Source organism: Tupaia chinensis, unplaced genomic scaffold (genome assembly GCF_000334495.1).
Source record: "Tupaia chinensis unplaced genomic scaffold, TupChi_1.0 Scaffold143680_1, whole genome shotgun sequence".
Classification (NCBI taxonomy): Eukaryota; Metazoa; Chordata; class Mammalia; order Scandentia; family Tupaiidae; genus Tupaia; species Tupaia belangeri.
In genome coordinates this window covers 37,525-47,696 of record NW_006203528.1, presented here as the reverse complement: position 1 = coordinate 47,696, position 10,172 = coordinate 37,525, and positions in this window count along the sequence as shown.

Below are 10,172 nucleotides of genomic sequence, written 5' to 3'. Positions count from 1 at the left end.
ATTATGATTGTTATTATTTAATCTGCTATAGGCAACATGCACTCACCAGAGAGAGAGCATAAAAGTGGGAAAGCAAGCCGCCAGGCCGGGGACTCAAACCACAGTTGGCCACGTGGGAGTTCAGCGTTTTTAACCACCACGTGGCCTGCTGGTCCCAAGATTTTTTTATCCTATCCTTCTCCTTTTCTTCTTCCCTTCCTTCTCTTTCCTATCTGTTCTTTCTACTCCCCCCAAAATAATCAGATGGACAAATGTCTTGATACTATTTGGTACCCTCACGTTATAAAACAAAATGTTCTGTGAAACATTCTCAACAGTGCCTGCATTCTGAGAAGACACTCACTGTGGGCCTCGGTATACAGAAAGACATCCTTTTGTGTTTATTTATTTTTTCTAAGAGAGATTTTTTGCTATAGGGTGCATGCTCTTGGCAGAGAGACAGAGAGAAAGAAAGGAACCACCTCCAGGGTGATGGACATGCCACAATTCCTTCTCCTCCATTCTCCTTGGGGATTTTGGGCACACACATGCCCCCAGTGTGAGTTTTAAACCTTCAAATCTGGGACTCAAACTGCAACCCACTACATGGGAGCCCAGTAAAGTAACCATTATGCGATCTGCTGGTCCCAACATCCATTTTTATTTTGTTTAAATTTCTGATTTTTTATTTTCTTATTCAGAGTGTTAACTTTTAATTAAATAGACATCTTGGATAACCAGAGAAAGGACCGAGTACAGGTTTTTAAAACTTCCATTTTTTCCTACCTAGTCTAGGAAGGCTTTCTGGATAGAGGGGAAATTAAAAGACAACAAAAGCAACCACTTGTAGTCCCATAGCCTAGTGGTTAAGGGAATCAGATCCCTCGTGACCATTCACAGTTCAAACCCTAGCCTATGTGCATGTATGTGCATGCCTCAAATCCCAACAAGATGGAAAAATGAAGAGATTACGGCATGACAATGCTCAACTGGAGGGGAGGGTGATTTCTCCCTCTCTCTCTGTCTCTCTGGAGAGCACATGTACTCTCTGGCAATAAAAAAAATACTTTTTAATTTGGTGCCAAGTATATAATATTATCTTTCTAGCAGCATCCTGAGCAAATCTGGTTACCCAATTTGATTTATTCCCTTTTCTGTTTTCAAACAAACAGGTCTCCATAAAACATTAGCTTTCTATTCTCTAACATAATGATCAAATAAACAGTTATTTATCAATTGCCTCTATTGACTTTATTAATTTATTTTTAATTAGGTAGTACTGATTTTAAAATACAATTTGTGATACAAAGCGTATAGGCATTTCTTTTTACAATATTTGTATCTTGCCCTGCGCCGTTTTTTTGCCTAATCTTTATTGTCATCATTCTGTCATCCGTTCATGGGCCCCCTGTATTTTTCTAGTTAAATCCATCCATAGGTTGCTATGGAAACACAACAGTTACTTTAACACCCTGACCCAGGAAGGCCTCTGTGAAAATAGACCTCTTTGTCTAGGTCTATCAGATGACTCTGCCATGGAATCAAAAGACTTCTTTCAACAGAAACACACAAATAACACATGTTTATAGACAGGCACAGATAACTTTTCAAAAACAAACAAAAACACAAAACCCCTGGACCCATTTAGTATGTACTTCTACTAATTTATAAGCAAATACCAACTAGTAGAACACTTACTACCTCCTTAGCTTTTGAAATAATGCATCATCTGGGAATTTTCATTCTCTTGTTTACTAAATCTAAAGCCAAGGGGAACATTTTTAAGATTCTTTCTCCCTGGGGACCAGCAGTTAGCGTTTAATGGCTATGTCGCTGGACTCCCATATAGTCGACCACGGTTCGAATCCTGGACCCGGTGGCTTAAACGCATGCCGGGTGCGTGTGCATGAGTGCCAAAGATCCTGAGAGGAAAATGGAGGAGAAGGGATCGCGGCGTGGCCATCCCCCCTGGGGGGTGATTTCTCTCTTTCTATCTCTCTGTCTCTCTCTGTCTTTCTGGAGAGCTCATGCACCCTATAGCAAAAAAAAAAAAAGAAAAGAAAAAAAAGAAAAACACCAAGATTCTCCCTCCCTGTTCCTTCTTTCTTCTTTCTTTCTCTCCCAATCAGAAGTGACTGCTAAGGGAGCTGTGGTTAAACAAACAAATAAACCAAGAAAAACTTTCTGTCTTCATTTTTTTTCCTATTGTTGTACTATTCCAGAATAAAATTCAGTACCGGGCCGGCAGGTGGCGTGGTGGTTCTGGACTCCTATATGGCCGACTGCAATTTGAGTCCCGGACCTGGCTGCTTCCTTGCTCGCTCTCGCTCTCTCTCTCTCTCATCAAATTAAAAGAAATAATTTAATTAAGTTAAATATTTTTTACTCTCTCTCTCATCAAATTAAAATAAATAATTTAATTAAGTTAAATATTTTTTTAAAAATCCAGTCCCAAGATATTTCCTTTCATTTTCATTTACTAGGTAGACACCTTGAAGGAAACTTAATAGAAAGTTAATTTTAAAGAAAATAGGATATGTATTTAAATTATTGACCGTTCACGATCGAAACACCTGATTAAATATAAGCAAATCTTCGACCGCTTTTTCTCTTTTATTCTTTGGTGTCTCAAATGGCTTAAAGATGAAGCATAAGGTGATTAACTTCACGTTATTAGCTGCAGTCGCTGAATGCACCTGGCTCAAAGAAATAAGCTAACAATGGCCAAAGCAGCTTGCACCTGGGGCGAGAGGAAAGTGATGTAAAAGTTAAGATTTTTCTTCTCTCCTCCAAAGATCCTGTTCTTAACCACATCCCTTGTTGCTGGCCAAGCAAATGCAGGCGGGAGTTTTTTGTGCGGCCGCTAGGTGTCGATCACGTTGTCTCAAGAAACCTTGTTCTTCACAGCTTGCCACCCGCCCCTGAAGAGCAATGGCCCGGATAACATTTTCTCATCCAGAAATAAGAAATACCTCCTACGAACTGGACATGAATTGAGGAAAAGACTGAAATCTCTTGGCATCATTTATTTATCTCTTCTCTGGAAAGCTCAGCAATCCTCAGATCATTTCATCGGGTCTAAACTCGCTATGTCAAGCCAAGCAATCATTTTTTACAATTAGGCAACATTGATTGATCCATGTGTAAGAGAACATGGGCTAAGTTGTGTCATTTCTGCAGGATTGTGAATATAGCTTTGAAGATTTGCCCTATGTAGTTCTCCCACCATAAGAAAAATCTGGCCACTTTTCATATGAATAGAAACATGAAACGTTTAAGTTATAAGCAGTCTGCATCTTTGTCTAATGTTATGAATTTATTATCTATGGGAGTCAAGATGGAATTTAATATATGCATGATTTTGCATTTTTAATTTGTTATTATTAGATCTCAGCACTAAAAAACATTACATCTGTTATTTTGAATTGTTTAAATTTGTTCTCCCCCCAAAGAACAGTAATATAATCATGTTCTAATTTAATAGCATTTGCATATCATCAAATAGACAGTGGTCTGAAATTTGCTTTACTACTGCCTATAATTTACTGAGGCCTGCTGTAAAGCACAGTGAGCATAGGCATTTTTACATGTTAAAAAAAATAGTTTAGGGAACCAGCAGTTAGCATAATAGCTATGTCACTGGACTCCCACGTAGTCGACCATGGTTTGCGTCCCGGACCCAGTGGCTTAAAACTCACTCCGGGTGCGTGTGCGTGCGTGCCTAAGATCCCAAGAGGAGAATGGAGGAGAAGGGAATGCGGCATGACCATCCCCCCTGGGGGGTGATTTCTCGCTTTCTGTCTCTATCTCTCTCTCTGTCTGGCGAGTGCACGCACCCTATAGCAAAAATCTCTCCAAAAAAAAAAAAAAAGTTTATGGGGCCAGTCAGTGGCCTGATGGTTGGAATGGTTGAATCCCATGTGGCTGACAGCACAATTTGATTCTCAGAGTTGGAGACTTGAGAAATGTATGAGGTGCAAGTGCATGCATGCCAAAATTCTGAGAGGAGAATGGAAAAGAAGTGACTGATGCATGGCCACCCACCCAGGGAGGGAGTCCATGCTCTCTCTCTCTTTCTCTTTCTGTCTGACAAGTATACATGCCCTATAGAACATTTATTTTAAAATAGGTTATGGGATTGGCCCTGAAGTGCAGTGGTTAAGTTCCGTGCATCAGGAGTGAGCGTCCACATAACCAATTGATATTCTAATCCTGGGTCCAGTGGCTTGAAAAACATGTTGGGAAGGACCAGCAGATAGTGTAATGGTTATGTCACTGGACTTTAATATAGTTGACCATGGTTTGAATCCCAGACCTGGTGACTTAAAGCTCATGCTGGGTGCATGTGCATTCATGCCCAAGATCCCAAGAAGAGAATGGAGGAGAAGAGATTATGGTGTGGCCATCCCTGCTCGGGATGGGGGGAGCTGACTTCTCTCTTTCTGACTTTCTGTCTCTGTCTCTCCAGTGAGCGAATGCACCCTATAGCAAAATCTCTCTCTCGCTCTCTCTTTCTTTCTCTCAAAATACAAAGACAGGGAACCAGCAGTTAGCGTAATGGCTATGTCGCTGGACTCCCATGTAGTCGACCGTGGTTCGAGTCCTGGACCCGGTGACTTAAACTCACGCCAGGCACGTGTGCATGCATGCCCAAGATCCCGAGAGAAGAATGAAAAAGAAGAGATTGCGGCATGGCCATCCCCCCTGGGGGGTGATTTCTCACTTTCTACCTCTCTCTCTCTGTCTGTCTGGCAAGTGCACGCGCCCTATAGCAAAAAATAACTCAAAAAAAAATACAAAGACATATTGTATGCATGTACATGAATTCTCCAAATCCTGATAGGATGGAGAAAAGGAGAGAAGGGATTGCAGCATGAGCACACCCCACTACAGGGTACACTCTCTCTCTCGCTCTCTCTTTTTGGCAAGTGCACATGCCCTTTAGTAGTAAAAAATAAGGGGAGGGGCTGATGATTCCTCAAATAATGCTACAATTAAGTGTTCAAAGATAAACCATGCCAATAGAGAAATATGTAGAGAAGTCTCCACATTATTATTTTAGTGCAAGCTCTAGAATAAAAATATAGATTATCTAGGAAATGCGTGCACATATAATTTCCAATCCAATATAATCAAGATACATTCTGCAATGACTTGACTCTCTAATACTATGTAAAATGTTAACTTCAGTCCTCAGCATTTCATTGAAAGTTCTTGGATATTTGACTGAATTTGTAAACATCCTTCTAAAAAAACACCTTTCATAATTAACTCTAGTGTTCCTAGGCTTCCCTCCAGCACTACTGACACTAACAAGTGATAGAACTTGGAAAGTTTGACTTCACAATTGCAAACACTCTTGTTCTTACCCCTACAAGGACTATTCTTATAAGTGCTCTCACTAATAATTGTAATTATTGACTGAAAATATAATAAGTCAATTAATGGAATGAACTTAACAATGGTATCATTTCATGCTTTGTCTTAACCCCGAGGTTCACTTCTTTTGTATTTTTCTCATTTTAGGTTTTTGTCATAGGACCTGTGCACTCACCAGAGAAAGACAGACAGAGACAGTAAGAGGGAAAGTGAGAAATCACCCCCCAGGGGGATAACCATGCCACAATCCCTTCTCCTCCATTCTCCTCCTGGGATTATGGACATGCACACATATCAGACGTGATTTTTCAAGCCCCAGGTCCAGGACTCAAACCTTAGTCGGCCATGCGAGAATCTAGCACCTTTACCACCATGCTACCTGCTGGCTCCTAGAGTTCAATTCTTAAAACCCTTCAGGCTATTTGTATTTTTGGCTCATAAATTTTAAGATTATATGGGAAAATAAAGTTAATGAGAAAAATCAATATTCTTTACATTTGCTAAAGCAAAACAGTAGAAACAGACATTATAAAAACATTTCATTTGTAAAATTTAAAAACAGCCATTGCCCTGCCGATATCCATCTACCATTTCTTACTCATAAGAAATGTTTTTAGGCTGTTAAATCCCTAAATTTTTAGTTTAATGTTCATAAACTGACTTAATTTTGTTGCAGACTAAATACTGGCATGAGTCTCTGCTTACAGAGTTAGTGCTACAGAGAATATTGCTGTGTTTTGTGTGTCAAGAGTCAATTTAATTAAAACTCCCAGCCCACATACTGTCAAGCTACAGAAAATTATATCTCAGTCATTACAGGATTGTCTTCCTCTTTTGAGTTCACACTGGAATCAAGGAGGTTCACATGATGCTAAGAAAATGGAGGCAGGGGGTCAGCCTTGTAGCCTAATGGTTAAAGCCTGATCCCACATGGCTGATAGTAGTTTGAATTCAGACCCCAGCGGCTTAAAAAATACCAGGCACATGTGTGTGCATGCCCCTAATCCCGACAGGATAGAGAAATGGAAGAGAAGGGATTGCTGTATAACCCTGCCCCATTGGGGAATGCTATCTTCTTTTCCCTGTCTCTCTTTGTCTCTATCTTGTGCCCTCTGGCAATTAGAAAGAAAGAAAGAGAGAAGGAAAAGAAGAAAGAAAGAAGAAAGAGAGAAAGAGAGAAAGAAAGAAAGAAAGAAAGAAAAGAGGGAGGGAGGGAGGGAAGGAGGGAAGAAAGGAAGGAAGAAAGGAAGAGAGAGAGAAAGAAATAGAAAGAAAAAGAGAAGAAGGGAATGGGCTTCTTACAGCCCTCGATAAGGACCACAAGAGCCAGATAAAATAATTCAATTTCTCAAAGAGCTTTCCTGTTGTATTTTCAAATCCCGAAAATACTGCTGCCCTGAGTGCCCACCCACTGAACCAATGAGTTTTCTTCTTTAGGAAAAGGAGGAATTTTAGCTAGAAAAAGAAAGTCAACCTTGTGTGTGTCACTAGTGAGCAGAGTCTCAAAAGCCAGACATTATGAAGAAAGCAAAACTGTGTAAAATCCCTAAGCTTCCCATTTCCTGTTAACAAATGGGCCTGAGTGACTTAAACTTGGAGTTTTCTGTATGTCAGGGAAAGTGAGGACCAATTATAATGTAAACAATACTGTTCTGTAGGGACCTGCCTGCTCTCCCTACCCCAAGAACCATAAGGAGTTGGCAAGAAAGAACAAAATGAGATGAGAGGTCTGAGACAAAAGTTGACCCTCATGTCCTGAGAGCAGTTCCAGAGTAAGAGTCATCAGTGCCAGTTGTCTGCTTTCCTTGAAGGCAGCAGTAAGCCTCCAGAGGACATGCCATATTCAGCCTGATGTACCTCATTTTGTTACAAAAATAGGGTTTGGCATACAGTGTTGGAGGTTGAGCTCTGCATGAGAAATTCATATCATCCTCAACTGGACTGGTATGAAGTGTATTCATGTTGGATAACTTCAACTTACAAGCAAAGTGATGTATAATGATTAAATGTATAAAATTTAAAATAAATAAATTCATATCTAAGGGGCACCATTCATTTCACAATGTAGATTTGCACCAAGATTTTGACAATTTTAAAGCATATGGGCAGCAAAGTGTCCATTCTCACCAAGTCCATATGACAATGGACTAACGACTAGAAGGAAAATTGTGTGTGTTTGTCTTTGTCTTTGTTTTTCTTTGGGGGTGGTGGTGGAAGTTTTTGCCTTAGGGGATGTGTACTCACTAGAGAAAGACAGAGACAGTGAGAAGGAAAGTAAGAAATCACCCTCCACGGGAGATGGCCACACTGCAATCCCTTCTCTATTCTCCTCCTGGGAACTTGGGCACACACACACACACACACACACACACACACACACATGCCAAGTGTAATTTTCAAGCCATCAGGTCCAGGACTCAAACTACAGTTGGACATGTGGGAGTCCAGTGACATAACCACTACGTCATCTGCAGTTCTAGAAAGGAAATATCTTAAGGAAGACACACATCTTCCAATTTGTACATGCCCCTGAACAGCATGACCATGACCCTGCCTTTCCCACCCCAGAGCCATCATGGGAAGAGCAAGGATAGATAGGATATAGCAGAAAGACTGAACACTTAACTCCAAAGTAGCACTTACCTTCAAGTGAACCCAGAGATAGTTTAAGCAGAAAGAACCTAATTCACAAGTGAAATAATTTTTTGTACCTTTCTACCCAGCAGGTTGGTGAGTCAGCTCCTTTCCTAGGAATAAGAATAGATCAATTGAAAAAAAAAAAAAACTATTATATTTGGGGGCCAGCAGGTGGCATGGTGGTTAAGGTACTGGAATCCCACATGCCCCACCATGGTTCAAGTCCCAGACCTGGCATCTAAAAAATCATGCTAGGTGCATATGTGTGCATGTCTAAAATTGCAGGAGGAGAGTAGAGGAGAAGGGATTGTGGCATGGTCATCTGCTCTGGGGTATGATTTCTCACTTTCCCTTTTACTGTCTCTCTCTGTCTCTCTTTGTCAAGTGTACATACCCAATAGCAAACAAACTTAAAAAAAAAAAGAAAAGAAAGAAAGAAAGAAAAGAAAAAAGTTGTAAGGATACTTAAGGAAGTGGTAATCAGTTGATGAGAGGTCAGGTGCGGCAGACGAGGCAAAACATGGTAGCCCAATTGGTTCAACTTCCAAAGCATTGATTGTGTATCTTGAAGTTGGGGATGTTGCTGTGGAGAGAAATTGGGCCCTTTCTGTAAACCAATGCCAGCTGCAGATGTTACAGTTTTGAGTGCATCTCATGTATTTGCTGGACATATTTCTCAGTTGTAACAGTTTTGTCAGAATTCAGAAAGCTGCAATGGATCAGATACCAACAAACAGTAACCTTGACCTTTTTGGGGTACAAGTTTGGCCCTGTGAAGTGCTTTGGAGCTGCTTCTCAGTCTGACCACTGCATTGATTGTCATCGGTTGTCATATAAAATCTGTTTGTTAAATGTCACAATCTGATTGAGAAATCATTAATTGTTGTGGTGTAGAATAAGAGAAGATGGAGGGAATGGGGAAAAAAACGTATACTTAATTGATTTTAAAAAAAAAAGAAAAGTTATTTGCTGATGATAATGTATACAGTAATATCTTTATTTTGACTGATATGCATGGTATTCATGCTGGAAAAAGCAATGTTGTACATTGTAGAGATAAATGTGATTAATGTAAATTAAAATAAAATAAAGGAACCAGAAAAAGAGAGAGAGAGGGAGAAGATGACTTTTCAAAACATTTTTAAGTCGGATCATGAGTTGCCCACTTATGGAGTTTTTCACTTTTCCAACTTGCTTCAACTGTCCAACCATCATACAGTGGTCAATGCTGAGTTCTTTGGCAACTTCTCCAGTAGTTGTAAGAAGATCAGCTTCAATGATTGCTCTCAAATGGTGTTGTCAACTTTCAATGGCCAGCCACAATGCTCCTCATCGGAGTCTTGCTCCTTTGCATAACTTCTTGACTCACTACAGCACTGTACATTGGTTAACAGTTCCTGGGTCAATGCATTGTGTATAGAGCAAGTTGTCTCTGCTACTTTATGATTCAGTTTGAACTCTAATGACAAAATTGCTAAAATTTGCTTTTTGCCTAACATCATTTCCATAGTCTAAAATACATATAAAATCAACAGCAAGTAATAAGTTATTAGCAAAAAATATAAAGAAAGAAATGCACATTAAAATGATGTATAACATAACCACATTTATTTAAGAATCTCTCCAATATCAAAGGGCAAATTTTTACAATGCAAAATCAAAATTCCTTTTGCACCACCCTCATGTTTGTGGATATCTTTCATCCTAACTTCAGTCTCAACCTGCTGTTTTGCTAAGAGACAAAGTCTCGAGCCATGGTCAAGGCTCAAAAACTGCAACCAATAGGTTTTTGGCTGTGATTTCTAATCTGAAGAACGGAGAAATAATTAGACTGAAAATTGCCTAGTCATTTGTTTGTTTTTTAGAGATTCTTGCTATAGGGCACACATGCTCACCGGAGAGACAAAGAGAAAGAAAGTGAGAATTCACCCCTCCCCCCAGGTGGAATGGCTATGCTCCAATCCCTTCTCCTCCATTTTCCTCTTGGGATTTTGGACATGCATGCACATACTCCTGACATGAGTTTCAAACTACCAGGTCCAGGACTCGATCTGCAGTTGACCACATGGGAGTCTAGCACCTTAACCACTACGCCATATACTGGCCCTAGCTGCCAAGTTTTTAAAGGAATTGTAGGACCTTTCATCTGTCTCTTATCTCACAGCATAGCAGTGCAG